The sequence below is a fragment of the Parasteatoda tepidariorum genome, chromosome 7 (assembly GCF_982258835.1).
Source record: "Parasteatoda tepidariorum strain Cologne lab strain chromosome 7, Ptep-v5.0, whole genome shotgun sequence".
NCBI lineage: Eukaryota > Metazoa > Arthropoda > Arachnida > Araneae > Theridiidae > Parasteatoda > Parasteatoda tepidariorum.
Window position 1 is genome coordinate 99611466 of NC_141761.1, and position 26609 is coordinate 99638074.

Sequence of the window (26609 nt, forward strand, 5' to 3'; positions counted from 1 at the left end):
GACTTATGCTAGTGATTCTCAACCACTGTGCCGCGGCACTTTTGTGTGCCGCCAAATATTAGAAATGATACAATATAAATTGTAATGCTTTTTTTTATTATAAGTAAAGTTTAAATTAAAGAAAAGTGTATATATATATTTATACTTTTTATAATTTTTCCACACTTTAACCGCGTGAACATCTTTGTCTTCGATTGTATTGGCTCTGACAATCTTAAAATAAGATGGAAGTGTTTAAATTGTATATGACACACAATTTTAAAAAATGTTGCAAGAGTTAATCATTAAAGTAAGCTATACAATTAATACACAAATTAACAAAGGATAACTGAAAAAACAAATATATAAGAAACAAATTAACAAAGGATAACTAACAAAAATTAAGCAAACAATTAATAATTAGCAAAAAAACTAGTTAACAAGAAATAACGAAAAATAACTTAATAATTATAGAAAACAACCTAACAACTAATGACTAGCAAAAAAATAAATAACTGCTACTAACTAATAAAAAATTGGTCAAAAGAAATAATTAATCCCTTAATAAATGTGCTTTTGTAGTATATATTATTTTATTTCACATTCAAAATTATTTTCACAAACTATTTAACAGAGTGTAAAATAGGTAATTAAACTACTTTTAATCTAATTTTTTTCATTGTGTGCTGTCAAATTTCGAAATTGTTAAAAGTGTGCCGCAACAATGAAAAGGTTAGGAATCACTGACTTATGAACCTGAATATAAAGTAATATAAAAGTTTATTACATTATGTGAAAGTAACATGTTTATGTTGTGCAATGCATTGTGCAATGTACAGTGAAGGGCAATGAATACACATTATTGCTGTCAACGAAGTGACATTGTCAAAATTATTAATTATTAGAAACATATGCCTATAATACTTAATAATTTTGATAATATTACTTTTTTACCAATAATAATACTTAATACTTCTAATTTATACTTAAACGGTTGATGATGTAATCTTGTTATTGTGATTTTTCGGGCTGATTAATAATACTTGCCATTGTATGTTTTTATTAATATGCAATCAAAAAAGATGTTCTGGCATATAAAATTTTTATTAAGGTATGCATTCTGTAGACTAATTTGCCTCGAAACACGTGTAAAATTTTTTTCGAGCCCTGATGCCTAGTAATCACATGAATTTCAAAAGCACGGTAAATGTGATTATTGTTGTTACAGTATTTTTCTGAATTATAATATATGGTGTTACTATTATAAAAATATTTTACTTTTTCAAATAGTTTTTGAATACTTCACTTAGTGAGAGAAAATTACTGGGGAATAATATATTCCAGGTAATAAAATATTTTGTTTTGCTAAAATTTTAAATTTTGAAAGATACTGTAAAGAAACTTGCATAATAGTAACTGCTATGTAATATTTTGCTGATTAGCATTTTGAGATAAAAATCTAACAATATTCATTAAATCAGATTTTATTGAGCAAATATAAATCAAATGTTATATGAATTACCTGCTTTTATAAAAGTAAAAATCAAACTATCAGTACCTGTTTTTATTAAGGAGTTAAATATAATCTGATACAAGTATGTAATATGTTTCTTTCTTGATGTTTAACAATTTATGCTTTTATTTTTAAAAGCTTAAGAGTGATTTAAATATGTTGTTTCTGAAAGATTATTAATTACTTTTTAATGATTATATTTTTAACTTACAGTTCTTAAAAAAATAATTTAATTATAGACTAATTAATATTTAATTGGTTTTTTTTTTTTTTTTATTAAAAGAACATTTTTGTAAATGATTATTATTTTATCATTATCTTGCTGAATTTTAGTAAAAATTGCTATTAGTTTTATTTCTTCAGAAATTTTAATTTTCTTCCTCAAAATTGTTAAATAGCATTTAACAATTCAAAATTGCATTTTTCAATAGTCAAAATTTGGAATAAATTTTATTGTTGAATCTATAAATAAGTTAAATCTTCATTTACATTTTTATCACGAGTGATAAAAAAAAAGTGTATAAACATTCTTCTATTATGCTGATACAATTTTTAGGGCTGTTTAATTCTTTGTGGCAAATAAAGAAATTTAGAAAGATATTTTTTTCACAAAATTGATTGACTGTAATTTAAATTATTATTTTAGTAGTTATTAAGAGATTTATTTATTGTGTATTTGATAATGTTAATTTTGATTGATTGTGTTTGAAATGCCTTTTACTAATAATGGATTCAATTTCGCTGGTTATAAAGTGTGCAATTAGTTCCTAATTAATATTTTGCTAACATTTTCAAGTTTACTGTTATAAGTGCAAATTAATTTAACATCTGTTTGCAACATCATTATTTGTTGATTTTCATTTTTTAACTTTTTTTTTCTTTTTTTGACTATATTTTAGGAAGTTTGCAAATCTTATGAAAAAGTTTTTAAAAATGTATTGACAAATTGAAATATTTTATTATTCATAGTTATTTTTAAAATACTTATGTACAGTAGCAAATATTTAAAATTGAAAAAGTTTAATTTCAAGCATTTATTGTTAAATCGTTTTTAAAACTATTGTAATGTTAATTAAAAGATAATGTTAAAGTTTAAAATTTTAGATGATGGGCCTAAAGTTTGAGAATTTAAAGGAAATTATTTGATTCTTTAAGCTTTACAAAAAAAAAATATCATCTCTCAATTACTTTTTCTATTTTATTTATGTCTTTTATTTTATTTCAAATATATATCTTATTTCATCTCATTAGATAAGTTTTAATTCATTTCCATGAATTATGATATGATTCACTGTAAATAGCCATTTAATGAAACTGTGTTGTCCATATTGCGAAATAAATGTCTTTTTTAATTTTTCATTCTTTTTTGTTTTTACATTGGGAAATTTAAATATTTCCAAAGTATTTGTGCTCGTTGAGTATGTATTGTAAGTTTTTGATTAGTATGCATTTTTACTATCTTAATGTTAAAGTATCTTTAATGCAATTTGAAATTTCTAATTTTGAAATAAGACATTTATGTAATTATCTAGTTACAATCTTAATGAGTATTATGTTCCTTATATTATTGGTAATGAATTTATTTTATAATCAATGCTGTGATTATTTTTTTTTATTTACTGTTATTGTGTTCGTCTATGAAAATGGGATATTTCTGTGATATAAATATCAATTTTTTGAATGATACAATTTTTTGAACATACTGGAAATGTGATATTTTTACGCTCAAAATATATCTAATTTTCTTATTTGAAATTTAAACAACTTTCTCCAATTTAATGTATTTATAAGAAACAGTTTTATTTTATCAATGTATACTTGAATTTTAGTAAATATAATATGTAAAATAAATATATTATTTCATTAATTATATTGTTCATTCAGTGTATAGTAGACTTAACAAGGATTCTGTAATGTGCAAAATAATGTATTAAGTTGCTTTGAGAAGTTAGTAAAAGTATAAGTTCATTTCACTGTTACAGTGTATTTGTTGACTAAAATTACAAATTTTTAAGGCAAAATATATTGAATTGTTTAAAAATTATGTTCCCCACCATTATCATCTACAAATGCCTACCATTATATTAACTTATACATAACTAGAACTTTTTATGTTAATATAAAATTTATTGGTGTATTTAAATATCTATTGTAAGGTATCATTATTATGCTCATAAGATAAGTATCAAATCACTCTAAGAAATTTTGTAAATATTTATTTAATTTATTAAAATTTATTGAATTTATTAAAGGTGTAAAAATTTATTGCAGTTAAAAGATCTGATAAGATATTTTTGAAAAAAATTTTCTCCTCCGATTATAATGTGTTTTATATAATTTACCAGTTCTGTATCATGAAATTTAGGTATTATGTTCAATTAAATTTAACTGCATTGTAGTGTATATTTTTAATAAATTAACTATTTCTGGAGTAATTCATAATGCACCTGTGTTATGCTACAATGTGGGTTTAACTCAATTAAGCACTTTTTACCATCAAGAACCGTCTAATTGAATTCAGCCAACTGGGTCATTCAAATAGTATCTAGACGCATTTTTTTTTGGAAATTTGTAACTTTCTTTCTCAGTTTGTGTAAAAAAATAAATAAGGTACAAATATTTAGATAGCATATTTTTAGTAATACCCTCTCTCTTCTTATTTAAAAAAAAAGTAACATTGCTAGTACTTTATTAAGTTGTTTAAAAACTTAGTCTTTCCACTTTTCAAAAAAAATAAATAAATAAATAAAATAAGAATGTCACTAATATTTTATAAAATGATTCGGAACTCCCTCTTACTCCTTGTTAAGTAAGTAAATGAAATATAAAAGCCGTTAACCTATTTTAGGCCAAACATATTTTATAATAATAAAAAATTTTAATTTAGAAATTTTATAATAATGAAATATTATTTTCATTGAAATATGCTTTAATTACATTCAATAAGACACACAAAAATTTCATGCATAAAAACAATTTTATTTAAAAAATAAAATGTTGCATATATGCACCATTGACTAAATTAATAATTAAACCATTTATTTGAAAACTAGTTTATTTTATGAAATTTGTTTTTATTTTATTTGCAGAACTTTCAACTTTGATCCATCATAAAAACCTATGATTAATTTCAAGTGGAATAAAACTGTTGACAATAGCCAAAAAATAAAATTAGTGAGAAAATATGCATCACAGTGAGTAAAAAAATATTTATCGAAATGTTGCGTTTATGCACCTTTGTCCAAAAATGGGTTAATATTATGTGAATGATTTGGAACTCCTTCCTTCCCATTATAAAACGAAATAATAAAACTAAAATTAAAAAGTCACTAATATTATGTAGAATTTGGAATTTCCTCTTTTAGACTGTCAAAAAATAAATGAATAAATAACATATAAATCATAAATATTATAAAAGATTGTTAGGAATTCACTATTTTTCTTTGCCAAAAAAATAAGTACTTGCCCTTTCCATGTTTGTATAAGTTTAGTGTTCTTTTCTCAGATTAAAAAGGGAATTTATTATCCTACACAAGCAGATTAATTTAATTAGCACACATACATATGCATACTTGTATGTTCTAATCAAAGAACAGCTTTGTAAAGTTGAAGAAGAGATAGCACAATTTAAAGAAGAACAGAACAAAGATACATTGAAGGTTTAGGTGGGATTCAAACCAATTACCTCCCTGCTACAGAGCCTTTGGTGGTCAGACCACATGGACAGGGAGGTCCCTCATTGCTCATACACTTCCTTTTCCTTCTCAACAAAAATAAGCAGATTACAACTCCCTCCTGTTTTTTAGTGCTTACATAATGTTTGAACAGCCTTTTCTTATATATGTAAGTTTCAATTTTATAAATTTTTTGCTAACTCAATGCATAAATGTAAATAAATCGTTTTATATATATTTAAAAATTTACATTAATTCAGTTTTAAAATATCAATTTTATTTGCATTGTTAAAACTTTATCTAGTCTTTCATACAATTCATTTTAATTTGATTTACATTTGTAACCCTTACGTGCTATGTATGTATCTGAAAATGTATTGTATTTTAATGCTTCTGTGTTAGTATTTGAAAAATTAAAAGGGCATGTGGAATTTTTTAGGAGTTGAAACTAATTTATTTCAAAATTGTTATTTTTATTAGAGATGTATTTTGCTGTTGTGAAATGAAGTGCATATTTATTGGAAAGATTTTATAAAAAAATTTCCCTGATGTACTATGTAAATAAAATGTTTCTTGTTTAAGAACTTCTTTTTTTCTTTTTTAAGAAGAAGAAAATGTCGTACTTATTTACAGAATAAAACTAACGTAGCTTTATTTTGAATTAACAAATAGCCGGCTGTATCAGTACTTATAAGATTAAAAGGTACTGTGATTATTATTATTTTAAACTTTATTAATCTTTTAAAAAAATCATCTTCAAAAGCTAAATCATTTCATCAATTTACAATCATTTCTCAATTCTCATTCATTTTATCAATTTATTTCATCATCATTAAAAGCTCAATCATTTCATAAATTATAAATTTTTCAATTTCTAATAAATAGAATATCTTAAATTATAGTTGCTATTCAATTTATTAACTGTAATTTTTATGTAGTTATTTTTATTTATTTATTTACATTTTGCTTTATAATTTTAAAAGAAAAGTTTATAAAAGGATACAGTTAAGCTCATTTGTAATGAGAATTAAGATACTGAATCTTTGTTCTTGCTAAATCAGAGTGCTTTTTTTTACTAAGTGGGCTGAAATTATAAAATCTCAAGAGCTATAATTCTTTCATCAAGGTGCACAGGTTGGACATGAATCAGAGTTAGTGCCTCTAAAACTACCAAAAAAAGTTATCATAGTCAAACAATCTGGCACTTGAAAGAGACGATGGTCAAAACCCCAAAGTGGTTGAACTGTATGACAGGTAACTTTAAAACAAATCTAAACTTTAAAAAAAAAAAAAAAAAAATTACAAGCTTAAATACCAATACCAAAGTCAGGAATCAAATTCTGGAAAAGACTAGAGCCCATAATGGGATGCTGTGCCACCAAGGAAGGGAAAAAAATCTAGAATTCTCACAAATTGACTAGAAAATATTTAATAATTATCACATTAAACTTAAAGAAATATCAAAATTTTATTTGTTATTTAACTTAATACCATTCTTATTGACAATTCTGGAAACTCAAACCTTTTACCTCATAATAACATAAAGATTGAATCTATTTAATATTATGCATTACAACATCTTATGTTTGTAAATGCAATGACCACCCACAATTTCCTAATCTGCTGATTGCATACCGCATGACACGGGACCTCACATTGTTACCTTTCATAGATTATTTTCAATTTTTGTGGGGTTTCTCAGACTTTTGGAAAAGAATAAGAACTTAGAATTTTTTTGTATGAGAAATTGGCAACCGAAGATATTCACTTGCTAAAACAGGGTGCTCTTTAAATCCCGAAATTATCAAAAATAAAAGCCATAGTGCTCACAAATCAACTACAAAATGATAAATAATAGCCTATATTTCTTTGTCTTTTTTTATTTACATTGAAATGAAACAAAAAACATTTAAATTTTGCTAGTTATTTAACTTTGTATCTTCTCCAACAATTGTTCTGTGAACAATACTCGGCTCAAAATTCTGGAAACTCAGACAGTTAACCAGAACATACACACTGATGCATTAACATAAATAGATTGAATCCATTCCATGTTCTGCATTGCAATGGCCACCAACTGACCCGAGTTCGAATCTCAACGATGGCTGGTCGATACGAATTCTGCACCGACCTTAGTGCTGACGTAAAATATCCTCAGAGGTAGATGGAGCAGGAGTTACAGTCCTTTAGCCGTCAGGCTTGACGTGAGAGGTTTTCGCCCTTTTACCTTTCATATAACACACGCAGGTTAATTCCATCAATTTTTCCTTTACGGAGGCGAATTTCATTCAATAGTTGATCCAGGAGTTCTGGATCTGCTTTAAAATTACAAGGCTACGGAGTTGAACATTGGTAGTCATAAACTCAAAATTAGATCGACTGTTCAACAATGGTTATAAAAATAAAATGACCAACTATTTCTTATTTATCCGTTGCAGCGCTACAACCTCATTGCTTATTTGATTGCATAACATATGATAAGAGAGATGGTACATTTTATTGCATGCCTATTTAAACTATCTTTGAAATTTTTAGTTTGGGAATTTGGTGTTTTTTTTTTAGTTTTAACGAAGTGGTTATTAAACCCTTTCGAATAGAATAAAATTACCTCGAACTATCGTTTATTTTTTTTCCCGAAAATTAAAATGAAAAGATTTCTCTAGAAGTTAGTGAAAATTTACTTGTTGTCTAAGTTATACTCATAACATAGTTTTTTTTTCTCTTTTTATACATCACGAAACATTAATAAAAAGTATCGTAGTTTCACCTAATCAGAGTTCGTAATTAAACATGTTCGAATGTATCGTAAAAAAAAAAAAAAAAAATTTCCTATTTAGCTAGAATCAGATATATCATAGAAAATTTTAGAAAGAAACCGAGTTCAACCAATACCTCCTAGGAGGTATTGGTTCAACTGTATTTGGTGAGAAAGAAAAAAAAATTTTTGCCTGCAATATTATTATTCTTTCTTTTTAGCAGTTTTAAACTTGTAAGAATTTATCAGACATTCCTTAGAATATTTAAGATAAAGGCTCACAGTAAATAAGTTCGTCTGTACTTTTTTTTTTTAACTTTAGTACCTCAAATTATAAAGTTATAGCATTACATTTTGTGTTGATATGTGATCATCGTGTCTGAAGATATAGATAAAAGGATAAATAAAAATAGGGGCATAAAGTTTTTTATACGTATTCTTTTTTTCCCAAAAACATTCAGTAAATTGCATTTTTAATATTACATTTATCAATTGCCAGATAACAGATTACTTTAACTTCTAATAATTTTAAATTGCTAATTATCATAAAATTTTTAGAACACACTTATTCTATATATTAGTAATCTAATAAAATTAGTACATTGGAAAGATTAATAAACAATAATCTTGAATGAAAATAAAATATAGTCATGCAAACCAAATATAAATACCCATCTATTTTTATAATAGTCTGTTATAAAAAAAATTAGCAATATTTAACATCTATTGTTATAAAATAAGGAAGCATTAGATAGTTTGCACTTTAACTATACTTTTGTTTAGAGGAATGTAAAAATTTAATTGTTTTCTCAGTGTCTAGAAAAGATGACGTAATAAGTCAGACTTTAACCTCTTGTTTTTATGATTCTGTAATAGTACAAAGAATCATAAACTTATATTTCTGTCAAATATTCAAATTTGGAAGAAAAATTGTTTTTTTTATTTGCATAGACGTAATGCACGGTGGTGTAACAAGAACGTGACAAACCATACATCTTTTTTTATGTTTGCCTTTGGTATGTTTCCAATTTATTGGCACTTGTTAAATATGCGGACCTATTATTTACACCACTTTGGCAATGAAACATCATAATAAAATAAAATTTTTAAAAACTACCTTTTTTTTTCTTCAAATAGAAGAATAAAAGTGAGGAAATAGTTTTGTTTTTGTCACACTAGAACGAAAAACGTCGGGTGCATTACCTCTAAAAGAGCGGGAATTATCTGTGGCGATGGACGTTTAATACCTAAATCATCCCTTCACGGTCTCCGTTTTGTCTTTCGCAAAATTTTGATTTGCTATAAATTTTGCTTGCAGCGTGTAAGAAAATTTTTAACTAGAATTTAGGGGGGGGCCTCAAACTTAGAACTCCTGTTGAAATTTAAGCATTCTAACTAGCAAAATGGGTGAAATTTCGAATCATTTCTTTTTAGCAATAAATTGATCAGACAAATTCTGCCTGGAAATCAGAAAAAGATTGAAACTTGTATTGCCATCCAGCAGAGTTTAGATATCTACTTAGTCGGAAAGTGGACAAAATTTTGACTATCTGTAAATTCTATTTGGTGATATAAGTACGATGCGATCTTCTTGGCGACCAAAAACGATTGAAACTTGCATTGTCATCAGTAACGGAGCTCCAGTAGAAATTTTAATTTTCTAGCTTGCCGTAAATTGGTCGAAATTTCGATTGCAAGATTCCACCTTCGCTTGATAGAAAAACTTAGTAAACAGGATGATCGAGAATTTTAAAATAAGTGTAAAAAAATTAAAGGTGAAAATTTTTTTGTATCAATGTTGGCGTCTCTACGTTGGCAATTTCTACTGCTTATTAACAAAATACGACCAGATAGTGTTATTTACCAGACGATATATTTTCCAGTGCCTGATATATTTTTCACTTCGCAGTACTAGAATTTTTAATTCTTTTTCGTGCTATAGTTGTTCCCCTTTAGAACTAATCTTTTAGTATTAATATTTTTTTCCCTTCGCAGTACTGAAATTTTTAATTCTTTTCCGTGCTAGAGTTGTTTCCCTTCAGTATTGATCTTTTTACAAAAAAAAAGTCATTATCCTTTTCTTATAGAAACCTATTTTTTAATAAATCGACCTTCTTTAAGCATACCCTCCAACTTATGAGGATTTTGAAAATAATTCTTTCTAGTGGTAGCGAACCAAAGTAGAAATTTTTAAAGCAAATGGATCTCTCATAAAACTTTTATCAGAACTTAAGAATCTAGCCATATGGCCTGCATTTTTATAAGTAATAGTGGACAAGTTACGCTAAAATTAATTTTTTTTAAATATTAAGACATTAATTTTGCTACCGTCTGAAAAGAAGATTTCTGAAACTACGGAAATTCCGTAGCAGTTGGAGGGTATGTTTAAGTAAAGACAGCTTCTTTAAAGTCATTAAATCTTAATTCAATTTACTCTAACTACAAAAAAATGTTGTTTGAATTTGCTATATAAAGATGAGCTTTTGGAGGTCAGAGCCGTTAGAACTTTAATCTCAGCCCGAGTTACATAGAATTACTTAGAACTCTAGTACACCCGATCCCGAGATATAAGTCAGATAAAGGCCAAATTTTGAGGTCACGTCACTTGGCCTTTGATGTGTTAACAAGGGAATTAGTAAATTAAAAACCTTTTCTATTTTAACCTGTAAAGGAAAAAAGCAAAGAGAAAAACTGAACCAACAGAAAGTCCAAGGATTACCATAAACGAAAATCCCGATCCTTTAGTAGTTCGTACGCAGTAAGATCTTTCGTATTTCTTCCTCGCTGCGCAGTTTAGCAGCTGGTACGTAATAACATATTTCGTATTTTCTCCCCACTACGCAGTTTATGTTTGTTACGTCGGACTACTAAATTTATTCGTACAGAGGCCTTCCTTCTTCCAGGAAGTGTTAGCTGAGCCCGTCTCATCTCTTTCACCATATAACTGCAATCTTAGGATGAAAAAATTTTTATATAATTGCTTCTAAATCCCTTTAATATTAGCGTTTTAACCACACACAAAAAGTTTCCTTTCCTTAATTAATGAAACTTTATTTGTAATAAATTGGCTCAAATAAGGAGAAGAAAATTTATTAACTGTCAATAAATCTCAAGAGACCCTTTCCTCTCCTGTCCGAAGTCAACTGTCGAAGGGGTGGACACGGGGAGGGAAAATCCTAAATATACTTTCAATCTTTTTTTTTCCACCGAAGTCAAGCATCACTGGCTGCTGTCAGTGTGCGGTTGAGTGACAACTTGGACCAGTCTGAATAGGGACCGAGGGTGTGCGGTTTTGGTCCTCGTTAAACTGTTGTACCGTAAAATGCTCGACTTCGCGTGCAGGTCATCAATCTACCGAAGCAGGGGTGCCATCCCCGATGCAAAGGATCAAAATTGTGATGTTATGATCCATTGTGCAGCTCTAGTGCGACGTAAATGAACTACAGCAACAATCTTTTTTTTTAAATTTTCTCAAATAAATCAAAATAAATTAAACTGTAATTAAATTAGATTTTAAAAAATCTAAAAACTAAGAAACTTGTTTTAAATTTCTTACTTAAAAATATAAATCGTATCATTTTATTGTTTTAGAGCTTTGAGGAACATTTCATAGAAGTTATAAAAATTATCAAGCGTTATTTCCTCTTATCTACTAAAGCGACCCCTATATTTCTTAAAAGATTTTTTAAGAGGTATTGTGCTGTCCAATAATACTATATCATCAAAAGTTTGTTTAGTACAAAAATTGTCGAGGAACGCGAATTAGAAATTTTACATAAAACCCAAGATGGCGAGGGTAGAGACCTCTTAATATTATGCACTCATAACTCGAGGGAAAAAAATGGTTCTGAATTTGTTATCTAATTACATTCTGAAGTTTTAAGGTTATTATATAAGTACTTTTAAATCACCTTTTTTGCCACCTATACATTATGAACGCAGTCTAAGGATTATACATGTGTATTAACTCATTAGTTACCTTTCATAAATAGAACACCATCTGTAGTTTCACATGCATACGGGTGATAACCGTTGACATTTTCTCGAAACCTTTTAATCTTTTGATTCCGACTGTTTCGAAAAAAATTATACACAAATAGCAATAGAACAGAGAGAAAAACGCGGAATAATAATTTATTTTATTTGTAAATATTTCATTTGTATTAATTTTTTATGCGATTTATCATTTAAATTTGTTGGAATGAACAGAAATCGGTGTTACTTTTCAATGAAGCTTTTTCGTAATACTGCAAATAATTCGTCAATTTTATTTAGAACTAGCTGACTACGGTTCCCAGTTTATCCGTCTTAATGAATTTACCTCTTCGCGATTTCCTATAGACCTTTCTGTTATTCGCTACATAATTCTGTATGCTAGATTTTTTTCTTCATTATTCATTAACAATGTTAATCTTCTACAGTAGATTAAAAAAATGTTTATGGCATTATTTTCTTTAAAAGCTCAAACCGAATCACACGAATTAAACATAGTGTGTGGTTTCGTTGTTCAACGTCTCCACGTAGTTCTTATTGCCTATTGCTGCATTGCTCTGATAAGGGGATTAATTATAGGGAATAAACTTATCTATCTATATTTATGTCTCCAAACAAAGACAAATATAGGGGATATATCTCTCTATATCTATAGTTCAAAACAGGGACGAATATAGGAATTATATCTCTACATTAACAATGGCTCCGATCAGATCAGAGACTAATACAGAAGATATATCTATGGCTCAGATCAGAAACTAGTATAGGAGATATGCCTCTCTATATCTATGGCTCCAACTAATATAGGAAGTATATCTGCCTATATCTATAGCTCTGATGTTTAGTTTTCTCACATGGAACACCGCTTTGCGGGTCTTCAGTGGTTCCAAAATTATAGTATTAGGCATTTGAAATGCGTAGAGCTGTAGCTAGACTTCGCAGGGACTAGTCCAAAACATTTTTCGGAGCCTTCATGATCATTTTCTTTCTGTGGAGGCAGAAAGACGTGAAGAGAAAATTTTTTAACTGTAAGCAGTTAAAAAAACTTCGACCATTTTGTTAAATAAAATAATTAAAAATCATAAATAATTATTAAAAATTGGATTTTTACATGGAATTATCTTTGGATAAGCCAGTTTTTAAATTTACTTATAAAACTTTTTTCGATACACTTAAAAAGTCCTTAAATGAATGCTGAAGCTTTGAGATATTGTGAAATACGTAAAAGTGATACAATTAGAGACCCAAATTTTCGATCTTTCTTATGATTAATTTTTTGGAACCATATATTTCAGTTTACGGCTAAACCTCGTTTTTTTAGGGTCGAAATTCCAATCCTTTTGGAGGAAAATGCATGTTTATTCAAATAACGTACGTTTTTGTGTTGATTATGTGACTGAATAGTGCACTCCAATTAACTTGCATACTATAAGCCAAAAGTTAAAATTAGTTGAGAGGAATGAGAAAGAAGGCATGATAGAATATAATCCGTGAAAATCTAATCATTATAGAATAAAAGTTATAAGGAATGATACATTTTTCCCTTTATTTGTTGCACTCAACATTGCTCATAGTATATCAAAATTCGGTTTCAATATCAGCAAATGTTGCCTTCAACATTGCTCTTGATATTTCAAAAATCGTCCCTCAAGCTCAACAACCAATTGGTATAGCGTTTCAAATGCACCTATTGTCGAAAAGTAGATGCAATAAAATTACCACTGAACAACACCCGCTATAAACCATGAAATGTCAAGATTGGTAATAAGGCTGATTACCATTTACCGCTGCAGATTCTTCACTTTTTTCATAAATGAATTATTTTCCTTCGAATATTGTATTCGTATGACTGCACATTTATTCATGTGATGCTCACATTTAGACAATTCTGCACCTGTAATTGATAAAGAACACATGTGACACTCATCTATTGGATTCTTTGACAGCACAAAAGGAGCGGAACAAGAACTGTTTCAACGAATTTTTGAACGTCATGTTTTTTTCTGAGCTGTGGGTAAAGTGTCATTCATTTGCCCAGCTTTTTATTATCACTAAGTTCTACGATCTTTAGTAATGCTGTTTGGAAGCTGTTGTTGCTGGTTGTTTCTACCATACAATACGAGCAGTTTCCTACAATTAAATTAGCATGAAACAAATTTGATAACCGAAACCCTGCTCAACGAAACGAAAAATGGAAGCTTTTCTTTATTTGTAAAAAAATAAAACAAATAGAATATCGATTTTACTTATTTATGAAATAATCGGCAGCTAAACAATTCTAAAATATAATCCTGAATAAATGTATTGATACTTCAAAAATTAGATAAGACTCAGTCATTTAAGGGGAAAAAAATAACTAAGTGAAGTGCACGCAAACAAATCAGCACACAACAGACGCGTTTTACGCAAATTAGAAATTTTTTAACTAGCGAGGCTAATTAAACTAAGCAAAACAGTTCAACTGATTGACCAATTTTTTTTTGTATTTAAAAACTGTCGCCGATAAGCTAAGAAAAAATTAAATATGTATATTGCTGCTGTTCTCTAAGTTAAAAACCCGATTTTTTTCACTGAAATCTGAGAATTCCTTTTTTTGAAGCACGAAAACATTGCTGAAAATTTTCTTTTTCATATTTTTATTTGTTAAAATGAGAGGATTACTTCCCTTTCCTCTCTTTAATAGCAGCTACTCTGCCATAATTTGTCAATAATTTGATAAGTTGAAGAAGAAAATAATAAATTACAAAATACAAATTTTCATAAATTACTCTTCGCTTGTTTGAACTTTTTTCTTTACTTTAAACTAATAATGAAATTGAAAGAGAATTTCTACTAACGATTTCTATTGTGGTATAGTGTTCTTTTAAAATCTTGTTTACACATTAGCTTAAGCCTATTCAGCAATAATGTAGTACCATTTCCGCACATGCAGATAGATTAATTGGATATAGTATTGTTTTTGTGGACTTTATTTGACAAAATGCCCGTTGTAGCCCACGCCGCATTCCAAATTGAGATTCACCTGCGCACCCACCTGCTCTGATAGAAACAGGTGACGTGATTCACGATCAGTTTTTGATCACAATTCGACGAAGCTTTTTGTTTCTTCGACGTCGCTCTCCACCAACAAAAAGGATTCATTGATAAAAAAATAAAAAAAAGCGCTATCATTTAATTTCTAATCGTTCGATTTATTATTCTTTCTGTGAAGATCAAGTCAAGATTGAGAAACAACTTTTGAGTTCAAGATTTTTCTCTCTCCAGGTTTGCTATACTAGTTTTAACTCTTATTTTTGTAAATATTTTTCTCCAGTGTCTAGAATTAATTAAGGACAAAAGAGAATTCTTAATGAATGAGGACCCTATAAAAAGTGAAATGCAAATAACGATAAGTACTCAGTGATTTAGGAAGTTTTTAGAATACTACTTTTTTATCCATTCATTATTTTTAAAATGTGTTTATAAATAATGAATTAATAATCAATGTCATTCTTTTAAAGAAAAATGAATGGAGGTATGATCTTGTAATGAACATAACCTGGTTACTTTCGTATATATCAAATTGGCTTTTGCAAATGTAATGCTAGTTCTACTCTTGTTTTCAATAATCGTTTTCTCTAGGGTATGGAATTAGTTAAGAATTATGAAGAATTCTTAACGAATAAGGAAACTAAAAAATGCAATGCAAAAAGTGAGGAATAGGTGATTTCGGGTGTTTTTATGCATGATTAAAATCCCCTATTAATTATTTGCAACATGTTTTTATAATTAATTAACTAATAATCCATTTAAAAAAATTGAATAGAGATATGATTTAGTTTCGTCTTCACTTAACACGTTTTTTCCAATATATGAAACTGTTTTTTGAAACTGTTGTTCTGAAATATCTGAGTGTAAAGGCAAAAATTCTGAAGGATTGATAAAATATAAAATTTTGATCAAGTAGTCACTTAGAAAGAATGAGGAAACATTTGAACATGCTTTCCCTATTAAAAAAATAAATAAATAAAATATGGCAAATTCTATATTTTTCTTTCCTGTGAGAAATCAGTCTTCATTAGTTTTTAGTTTATTTACTATTTTCGTGCAATTATTGAACAATTGAACAAATTATTAAATTAATTATTAAATTAATTATAGAATAATTTTCAACCTAATAGTCTTCTTAAATAATAGAGTTACTAATTTTAAAAATAAAGAAAGAGCAGTTTTTTAAGCAAACAACAATTTTGGAATCGTTTTCTATTTTTAAATTTAATTATTTTTTAATGAAACTGATACTTCAATTGATTTTTTGTGCTTCAAGTCATATTTGTAAGTTTTTTTTCTATTAATACATTTTGTAAAGAATGTTCTATAAGTATTGACATTGAATATATTTAGATTTTAGCCATAATGTATCATCTGATGCTGGATTTATTTTAAATCAGAATTATGAGAAGTGCGGGTTGATAAAAATACAATCAACTATTGTTGAAATTCAAATATGGAACACTCCGTGTCTAAAGCAATATTAGCTTTATCAGAAAATCTTACAATAAATTAAAGAAGCTTTAGTTAAAAAACTTACAAAAATATACACTTACAATATATTTCTTATAAATGGAAAGGGAAATAATCTAAGAGCTAACATTCAAATTATATTTTGCAAATTTATTGAGACCCTAATCATTTTAATGTGAAGCATTAAATATATATGTTGCTTCGTATCTGTAAGTACGAATTTTTAAAATAATAAATTACATTATAAAAACCATAAAAGAGTTAGGATTCAATTTTAACTTAATCAAAAAAGCTATAAACGTAATCTAAATATTCTACTTGCAACATAAACTACATTAACAGTTATATATACTATACACGCGATATTATTTATTAAAATAGATAGAATAAAAGTTGAAAGAGCTATCAAATCTACAAATAAGAAAAGTTCTGTTTTGAGAAAGCACCATTTAAATTTGAGTTCGTATATTCAATTTATATAAGCTGTAAGTGTGATGTGAATTTATATCTTTTACCTTTTTCTAACTTACTCCCTCTTTAACTTATCATCATTGATTCACGTACCCTATTCCCACACATACTGGTGCTACATACTGGTTCATACAATAATAATATAAAATGGAAACAATTTTATACCAGTTTTACAATTTCAATGAAATATATTAAGTTAAATTAAAGAAAAACTAAATGAAAGCGCTTATGAAAACAATTTCTCACAGATTTTTCTTCACATTTTCCCGTTAGGAAAATTGAGCTCATAGCTTTTGCTTACTAATGGGTATTTCCATCATTACGAATTTAATAATTGCATATTTGAAATACATTAGTTAAAAAAAAGTCAAACCGTTTAAGCATATTTTTTTAAATACCTTTGGGAGTTCCTTACACTTTCTGCAATTTTATTTATTTTTAGAAATTAATTTTTAAAAAAAATTGAAAACAGACTTTTACACCCGTAACAATTTTTAATTACGTCCATAACAGCCAGTTAGTTTTTAATATTCAGCTTTTTCTTAAATTGATGAAATTTAATTAGTATTTCTGTAATTGTAAATAACACTGAAAGTTAATTTAGCAAAAGAAAACAAATATTACAACAGCTTGGCACTTTTCCATTTTAGTTACATGCGTTAATAAAATTTTGAAAAGACTGTTATACCACGGTTTTAAATTTTTTAATAATATACTACTATACATATTTATATTATACTACTGTAATATACTATTTATATATATATATACTTCTCTTATGTGGCACTATCAACTCGGGCATTTCTCTATCCATTGGCAAACATTATAGCTATTATACATTTTGATAGGTTTGTCTTAAATAATAATTTGAGTAGTGTTGAGTAGTTAGTTATACGTTAAGTATATACTTTTTATTTATATAGAAATAAAAACTCAGTTACGTAGTAGTCATATAAATTTAGTTTTGATCCTTTCTAAAATGACTGTAGAAACTTTAAACATGAACTGTGCTATGGTGCCGCATACTCTCATGCCAATTATTGATGACGTGGAGCTTACTTTTTTGAGCAATGGCATAGTATACATACGATGCTCAGGATATGGCTGAGAAGGTAAATAAGTAGTACGGCATATATTGGAGCATAGGGATGAGTTTTCTATCTTATTTAACGACAAAGATGAAAATAATTTTAATACTTCTGCTGCCTACTATGCTGAAATGCTCTGAACTCATACTTACGGCGATTTGTATGATTTAATGGCTGCCAGACAGGCTTTAAATTATTGCTAAAACTCATTACGCAAAGAACTTTGACAATATCGTAGCTAAGTCTCCGACAACAGCTAGACGGTAAAAAAATTTGTTTGATATATTGTTTAAAAGTAATTAAAGTGTTAGAATTGGAGGAGAGGTTGAAGAACTAGAATATTTAAATACAGATGTGTTGTGTATTCTGCTTGGTTACCATTAAAGTTTCTATGTTGTACACAAGATAATTTTAAAAGGTAACCAAGCTGGTCACCAAAGACGACTAGTCCTCAGATATTAGTTGAAGGGCTTCAGGTCTTACACCAAGTTATCATAACAAGGAGTGCGTAGAGAGAAAAATTTTACTTCTATTTTGTGTATTTAATGGCGATTTAGAATTAAAAAGCATAAATTAAATTTGTAAATAATTATACTTGCCATTAAAATACAGAATTAAATCGTCGCTCATAGATGTAAACAATACGCTAAAGATAAAATATATAGACGAGACAAATAGTAATCAAAATCAACTTTTTATTCCTGAATTAACAATAAGGAGATCTCCATATATATTTTATACAAATAAAGCAGGATATTTAATCCAAATGAAACTAAAAAAAAAAGAAAATTTAAAAAAATACAAGGTTTTAAAAAGGGGCCGTTCGTAAATGATGCCCCGCTAGCAAGTGCGTGAACGGTTTCGACAAATAGTTATTGGAGATTAACCGGATTCTAAAATTTTATCCTGCCGTTTCCGGGCAGGATAAAATTTTTGTTATAATATATTCGCGTGAAACAATCTAAAATTCGTATAATTTTAAATCAAAAAAAAAATATTTTAAAATACATAGTTCTAAGAAAATTTGCTACGAGCTTATATGAATAAAAACATGCATTTAATTTTAACTCTTTAAATGCTTCAAAAAGGATAAAGAAAGAGAAGTATTAACGAAGAAAAGTAAGAGCTGATGTGGCGAGATTATATCTTATCTTTCCCTTATTCTGTTTTCCGGCTTTTTAATTTATTTTTTAAATTTTAATAATTTTATTTTAATATTTTATTTCATTTTTCTCTTTTAAAAAAACCTTTGCATTCTTTTTCATGTTTTCTTTATAATTTTAACTCATACATATACTACGAGCTTATATGAATAAAAACATGCATTTATTTTCAAATGTTTCAAAAAGGATAAAAAAGGAGAAATATTAACAAAGAAAAGTCAGAAAATTAATTATAGGTTTTATTATTCATATTATTATATTATGTTGTGGATTAATTATATTATATATTATTTATAATATAATATTTAATTAATTTAGCTTTGGCTTTATTATGACAATATTTGAAAGCACTCTTTCTTGCAGCTATAATCGTGCGAGCTGATGTGGAGAAATTATATCTTATCTTTCCCTTATTTTGTTTTCCGGCTTTTTAATTTCTTATTTTTTGAATTTTTATAATTTTATTTAAAATTTTTTTTTCTCTTTTAAAAAATCCTTTAACCATATATATATATATATATATATATATATATATATATATATATATATATATATATATATATATATATATATATATATATATATATATATATATACAGGGGTCTGTTTAGAAGAAATTTGGGACCGTTAGCGGACCCTTCACAAAATATCTTTTCATAAAAATGGACCCTTCACAAAATATTTTATCTTTTAATCGGACCCTTCACAAATTTGTTTATCTTCGTTATTGTTTTGTTAATGAATATACCCTCGTCAGGAAGGGGGGAGGGAAGAAAGACAGATGAAAACGAACTAAATTTTGTCTTCGGCAGACGTTTCTTCCTCTATTCGTCCGAAATGAATATTTTGCGTTCAGCAATATAGGCTAAATACCAAATATTTGTATGCTGCATCCCTAATTTAGTAGCTGCAATTGCTGTTTATTTTTTAAAATTAAATTTTTTTAAATTATAATTTTACAGCATAATCTTGTATGTCTTTACAATTTAAAAACTCCTTGAAAAAGTTTTTTTGCAATAACGGACCCTATTTTCACAAATTCACAAAAGCGGACCCTGGTTGAAAGAATGTGACTTAACGTTTATTTTATATTCACAAATTACGAGTAATTTTTTCACAATTTCACGAAAACGGACCTTTCACAAAATGTCTGGACAGACCCCTGATATATATATATATATATATATATATATATATATATATATATATATATATATATATATATATATATATATATATTAATAATTCAACTGCCCATTGTGCAGCCCTAGTGCGACGACGTAAATGAAGTGGGTGCCTCCCTATCCAAAAATTGATAATCGACGTAAACATCTGATGGAGCATAAAAATTAGAATCGAATACATAAATGAAATTACGTACGAAGAAAATAAAAAGAAATTGAAATTATTATAGACTTTATATGCATTATTTTATTGTTATGTTCGAACCAAACAAAACATCATAATATACTTCCCTATGCCAAAAAAGTGCAATAACCTCTTCAAACAATAAATATTTGATTGGATTCAATAAGACATGTCTTTATTGAGAATGACATCATTTATTATACAAATAAATGTTTTAGTTTTTTTTTTTTTTAATTTGCTTATGAAATGGTTTGCTATTACGCATCACGCAGAAACGTTTTCATCTTATTCAGGACTTTATTAATTCCTTAAGCTTAAGGTACTCAATCATAAGTATGGTGTATTAAAAAGGAAGTAAAAATTTCAATTAGATTATTCTTTATTTACTGCAACAAGAAAAATTTGCAATATTATAATCTCATTGAAAACTTATAATATTAGACAAATCATCGGACCTATACTTCAATTGAATTAGGTTTTAAAATTTAAAGTGATTTACTATGTATTACAAGCAATTTTTTTTTAAAGTTTTATTCATTGACATTATTGTTTTTTATTAAATAAATTTAATCTAATTTAATGATAAATGCGAGATTATAAGAAATAATTTGTTTGAAATCGATTATTTATATCACAATATAACATAAACTCATTCTGGAGATTGCCATGGTTGCTAGAGTTCATTGGACACCAAAATGGATTTTTCAACAGAATGTTGCTCCACTTTACAGAGCTAAAACTCTTAATACGGAACAAGGTACAAATTCTTGGATTTATTAAGGCACAAGAAAGCTCACTTCAGTCACCAGATTTGAATCCAATGTATTTTCCCGTTTGGTTTACCTTAGCATTTTTGTAACATACAAGTACACTGTAAAAAATTCCATATCAAACTAGGGTATATAGTACCGGTACTTTGGGTGCATCATCCGTAAAATCCAATTTTACCGTAAAATGTTTTATCGTAATTTTTGCTGTGGTATTTATTTAACTAGTAGAGTGATTCAGAGATTTTACGGTAATTATTAATATAAAAATTATGCTATGTCTTTTTTTTTTGTTCCACTATATGCTCCAATAAAGATAGATTTTATGGTAAAAAAAAGTTAAATTATTGTGTTTAAATTGTACATGTTAGTAAGTAAAAATATATTTGTCCGTGTTATTTCTTGATTCTTGTTATCCTGTTAATTTTCAATAATAATGAATAATGTTCCTAATAATGAAAGAATAAAACTCACCTGATCTCTATTTTAAGTAATATCAAGCAATTTTTTTGTTTTTGTGCCAAACAAAAAGTTTAGAAGCTCTCCAAATAAAAAAAAGGTTTTAAACTAAACAAGCTTTTAGTTTCCACTTCGAAAATAACCCCACAGTACAAAAAATCTCATTAATATTTTCTAAATATTTTAATGACTCAAAAACATATACTTATTACTCTATGCTCTTTAAAATTTCTCATGAAATGAGAATCTTTTATACGAAAATAATATGACTATTCTTTGAAAGGTTCGTCTTAGTTGGAAATGGAATGTTTTTTAAAAGATTTTTTGACAAATAGCAAAAAAAAAAAAAAAAAAAGAAAAGAAAAGAAAAAGAAAAAATATCGAAAATCTATTTAAGAATTTTCGAAAAGTCATTACATTCTTCATCACCAAGCCGTCATTACCTCCATTTTCCTTTGTACACTGAGAAAAGAATTTTGGTCAAAACTACCAAAACATGGTTAAAATTTATTATATATAAGTGCTTCTAGCTGTATGGGAACACCAAAAATCTCGGTAATTTTTTTCCAAAGAGCATTGATAATAATTTTGGTAAAATTAGCAATAAAATATTCATGATACGTGATAAAATTAAGAAAATGTCGTAAAATTTGTTAATTTCATAATGATATCTTAAAGCATGGCATGAAAACCGTAAACGGACTAAATTATAATAACTCCATGTAACGCAAATGCGGCTTAGTTCCATCGAAAAGTTCACCACGGTGGCAAATTTTTTTCCAATACTTGGTCCAGAAGTTCCCTTGTCTTCTATATTGGTTTCAAAATTAAAAGGCTACGGAGTTGAACATTGGTAGTCGTAAACTCTAAATTAGGTTGGCTGTTCAACGACGGTTATAAAATTATATTGTGATGCCTTTTAGAGCATGGTGTTAATACCATTTATATGTTTTAAATTTACTTTTCAGCTATGTGTTTTTTACTATATTTTCTGGTAATAAAAAATATATAATTTTGAAAACCAGAATTTCTAGTAAACCGTTACCATATAAACGAAGAAATTATCAAATGAATACCATACATTTAAATATCATACATTTTGATTTAATACCATACATTTGGTTTAATACCATACATTTTGGTTTGGATTTCAATACCATACATTTTGGTTTTATGTTGTTGTTTTTTTTTGTTTTTTTTTTTTTACCAAAAATGCCATCACCATACGACATGAAAATTTTATCAGAATTATTTTTCTCTATGTACGCATTCATTTTGTGTCCTGTCATATAGGATGTCGAAATGGCATTGAAATGTTATAAATATCCATAGAATTATGCATCGTATTGAAAACTTAAAAATACACGTGTAACTAATTTTCAAAAAATTGAAAACTCTACCCCCGTTCAATCTTTTGAGATTAGCGGGGAAGTGATGAGATGAGATTAGCGTTGAATTTGGAGTTATTAGATAGGTTTTTCAGAATATTAAACACATCTTTGTTTGTTTTTTTGTTTTTTTTCTCGATCTAACATTTATATATGGAGACATCTCCATATTAAACAGTTCATAGCAAAGTTTCGTTTTGTGATTACAGCACCATCTATGAATTAAAAAAAGTCAACTTATAACTTAAATCAGAGTAAATTTTTTTAGAAAATTTCAATTTACAATTTTAAAAAAAAAAATGGAGATTTATGTCTAAAATTTTGAAACTGAACTACAAGGGATGAGGTTGGGACCAGGTTAGTAAAGTTGATTTGTATGCGATTTTAATATTTTTAATCCAATTCGTATTTCTTGCGATATTTGACTGCTTCCATGCTTTTTCAAATCACTCTGTATGACTGTAGCCCCACCAAGCAGCTTCGAAGTGAAACTCGATTTTAGTAATAGAAGAAGCGTTCGTAGGAGAAGTGACTTTTTTTTAATCTTCCTTCAACAGACTAAATATAATAATGTTTTTTTGTATTGATATAATTCTGAAAATGCATCGAAGGGCATTTTTTTTTAAATTAAAAACCAGATCAAATATGATAAGTTTGATTTCATAAATTTCGAAGTGTCTATACATATATACGTGTTTAAAAGTTAAATTGAATCCGTAAAATGTATAAAATATAATTCAATCAATCTTATAAAAGCATAATTTGTAATGTTATATTCCTTAAATTTCCTGTTTCTTTAATTTTTATTAAATATTTAAAATAAGAAATATAAATAAGAATTGGAGTTTTGTACAATGAATTTCTGGTAATTAAAATTAATTCTTCCTTCGCTTCATTTTTCATTTCCAGTAAACAATAGACTGTAAAATATCAAGGACTGCAACAAAAATTTATTAGGTTTCCAATTTAGTAGGTGATTTACATGTTTAATAAGGCCTGTAAAATTTAAATATATACATTTAGACGCCATAAGGAACTTTTGTGTTTCAAATAGTAGACAAAGACTTTTGAAATTTTTCACAAAGTACCTAGGAAATGTTTGTTAATAGGATATAAGGTAGAGTTTTAAACACTACTTTCCCTTAATAAAATTTACAACATTTAAAATAGCACATTTCCCGTCGAATAAATGCGGCAGCGTAGCAACTTTTACTATACTTTTTAATTGACTATTTCCTCTAACCATATTCCTTTCTTCCCTCATTAAAGCGTTTTAGACACATGGCGACTGAAATAAAAAATTTTAATTATGGAATACCCACATAAAAAAAAGTAACATCCTAATAACTCTTGGTCTAATGATTGGATTTTCGCATAAACTAAAAAGAAATCTTAAAGGTAATCAAGATTAACTTCAAATATACTAAAAATAATTGCGCAGATGATATTTTAAGCTACAAAGTCAGGCAGAAAAAAAAATACTTTCTCTGAATAAACATACCTCTTTTTTTTTTTTTTGACAGATTTTTAACCATCAACATATGAAGGGACGATAGTCACAAACTTATATAAGAGTGGTCGAAAGTTTCAAGAATTTTTCACGAAGTTGGAAAAAATATTTATGAAAAGTATCACCTCCTCTCTGTAACTATTTAAGATAAGGAAATAATTTTTTGCACTTAGTTATAAATATCGTTTATTCGAAGAAAATTCGACTCAAAAATGTTTTGGTAATCATTTGCTTTAAAAATGTTTAGAAATGTTTCTGAATTAAATAACATATAAATGTTTAAATAATTTTTATCGACGTGATTTTAAATGACAATATCAAAATTTCAAATGAAATCGGTTCTGTTCTTAAGAAATAAATATTTAAAAATACGACTTCTTTTATTATTAATTTTGAGGGTCCAGACAATTGCCCGCTCTCTTACCTGAATTATTAGGACCATATATTTTTAATTTATTGCTACCTCTTGTATTTTAAGAGTCAGAAATCCAAATGAGAGTACGTTACTGTATCTAATTGTAACTAAAAATATTGTCTCCGCAAATTTATTAACATATTTAAAGTATTCCTCTCGAACCAATTAAATTGTATCCTAGTACGTGACTCTCGGATCAATATATAAAAAGTCATTAAGGTGTTCCGCTTTTTATTTTGCGCACTGTGCATGCATACAATCTTTCGTATTGTAAGTTGCATTGCACTAGGTTAGGTGTTCTCAAATGATGTCCCACGGAACCCCAGGATTCCGAGGAAAGTTAAAAGGGTTCCGAGAGTTAGAACTTTTTAAAAACATTTTTGAAATCTGTTATTATATTTATATCAAATCAAAATTCCATAAATTTTTTTTCTCAATATTTCGGTTGACTGCCCAACACACTTTTCGAATCAAAATCAAATAGCTAAATTCGTTAATAAGATTTTGCATGTTCACATCACGTCCGGGTCACCAATGTGGGGAGAGGGAGTAATAATCGACAATGTCAACCTTCATCTATGATAAGGTACTGTAGCGTATCAAGCTATATTAAAGAACTGTTCAGTTTTTTAATAAAAAAACTTTTATTACAAACACAAACAGTAACAAATATCAATTACCCGTAACGGGATAGTGAAAGGATCATAAAAAAAGCAAGAAAAACCCGTAACGGGATGTAAGGAAACTCACCCGTAGCGGGATAGATAAAATATTATAAAACAACTAGATAAAGTGCCCGTAACGGGATATATGAAAACTCAAATTCCACACAAAACTAATTCTAAAAAAATCAACAACTTTCTGGTGTTCTAATTTTATCGTCTGCGTTTATTATTTAAGTTTATCTTTTTATGTGTTTATTTTATTTATGCTTTTGCCGGCCAGTTAGTTTTTAATATTTTTACTTTCATTCATGCTTTTACAAACCAATTTTCTTTCTTATATTTTTAGACTTTATAGTACTTCACCATAGAATCGAGTTAACATGTTTCATATACTATATAGTGAATTGGAACTATATTTTTGTAGTGGTAGATACACTACACACTTATAACGATTTTTAACTTTTACAGCAGTTTTTGTTTTACGTTTCATTTCAACAAAAATCATAATTCGGTTTATTTTATTTATTTTCAGCCTACTTATGTATATATACTAAAAACAAAAGCGAATACTACTACAGGACATCAAACCTAAATTAAGATTATAAATTATTAAACCATGAAAAATTCTCATTCCTTTTATTAAATACATTCAAAATGAAGTAGCCTTTAATTAGTCAATACTTTCATATTTGTCGTCTTCTTCTTAGGCACTACAGTCAGTTACCGGCCAAGGCCGTCTCAGTCAGTATACCCCATCTAGATATTTTCGATGCTATATTTATCCATCTGATAACTCCCAAGTTCTTTTTCTCTACTTTATCTAACCATCTTGTTCTAGGTCTTCCTCTTTTTCCCTCGGTTTGGAAGGTTATTTTTTTAACAGGATTTCTGTCGACTT

The 26609-nt window shown here is 27.6% G+C and overlaps 1 protein-coding gene and 1 long non-coding RNA gene across 2 annotated transcripts in view; one reads left to right on the forward strand and one right to left on the reverse strand.

The window, feature by feature from the left end:
• The window catches only part of LOC139425986 (uncharacterized), a 64086-nt gene that overhangs the window by 32273 nt on the left and 5204 nt on the right, over positions 1-26609 (reverse strand). The window lies entirely within an intron of this gene.
• The window catches only part of LOC107457347 (uncharacterized), a 41415-nt gene continuing 29779 nt past the window's right edge, over positions 14974-26609 (forward strand). The window contains exon 1 of the mRNA XM_087168355.1: positions 14974-15178. The gene's annotated coding sequence lies outside the window, so the exon portion shown is untranslated. The remainder of the gene's footprint in view (positions 15179-26609) is intronic.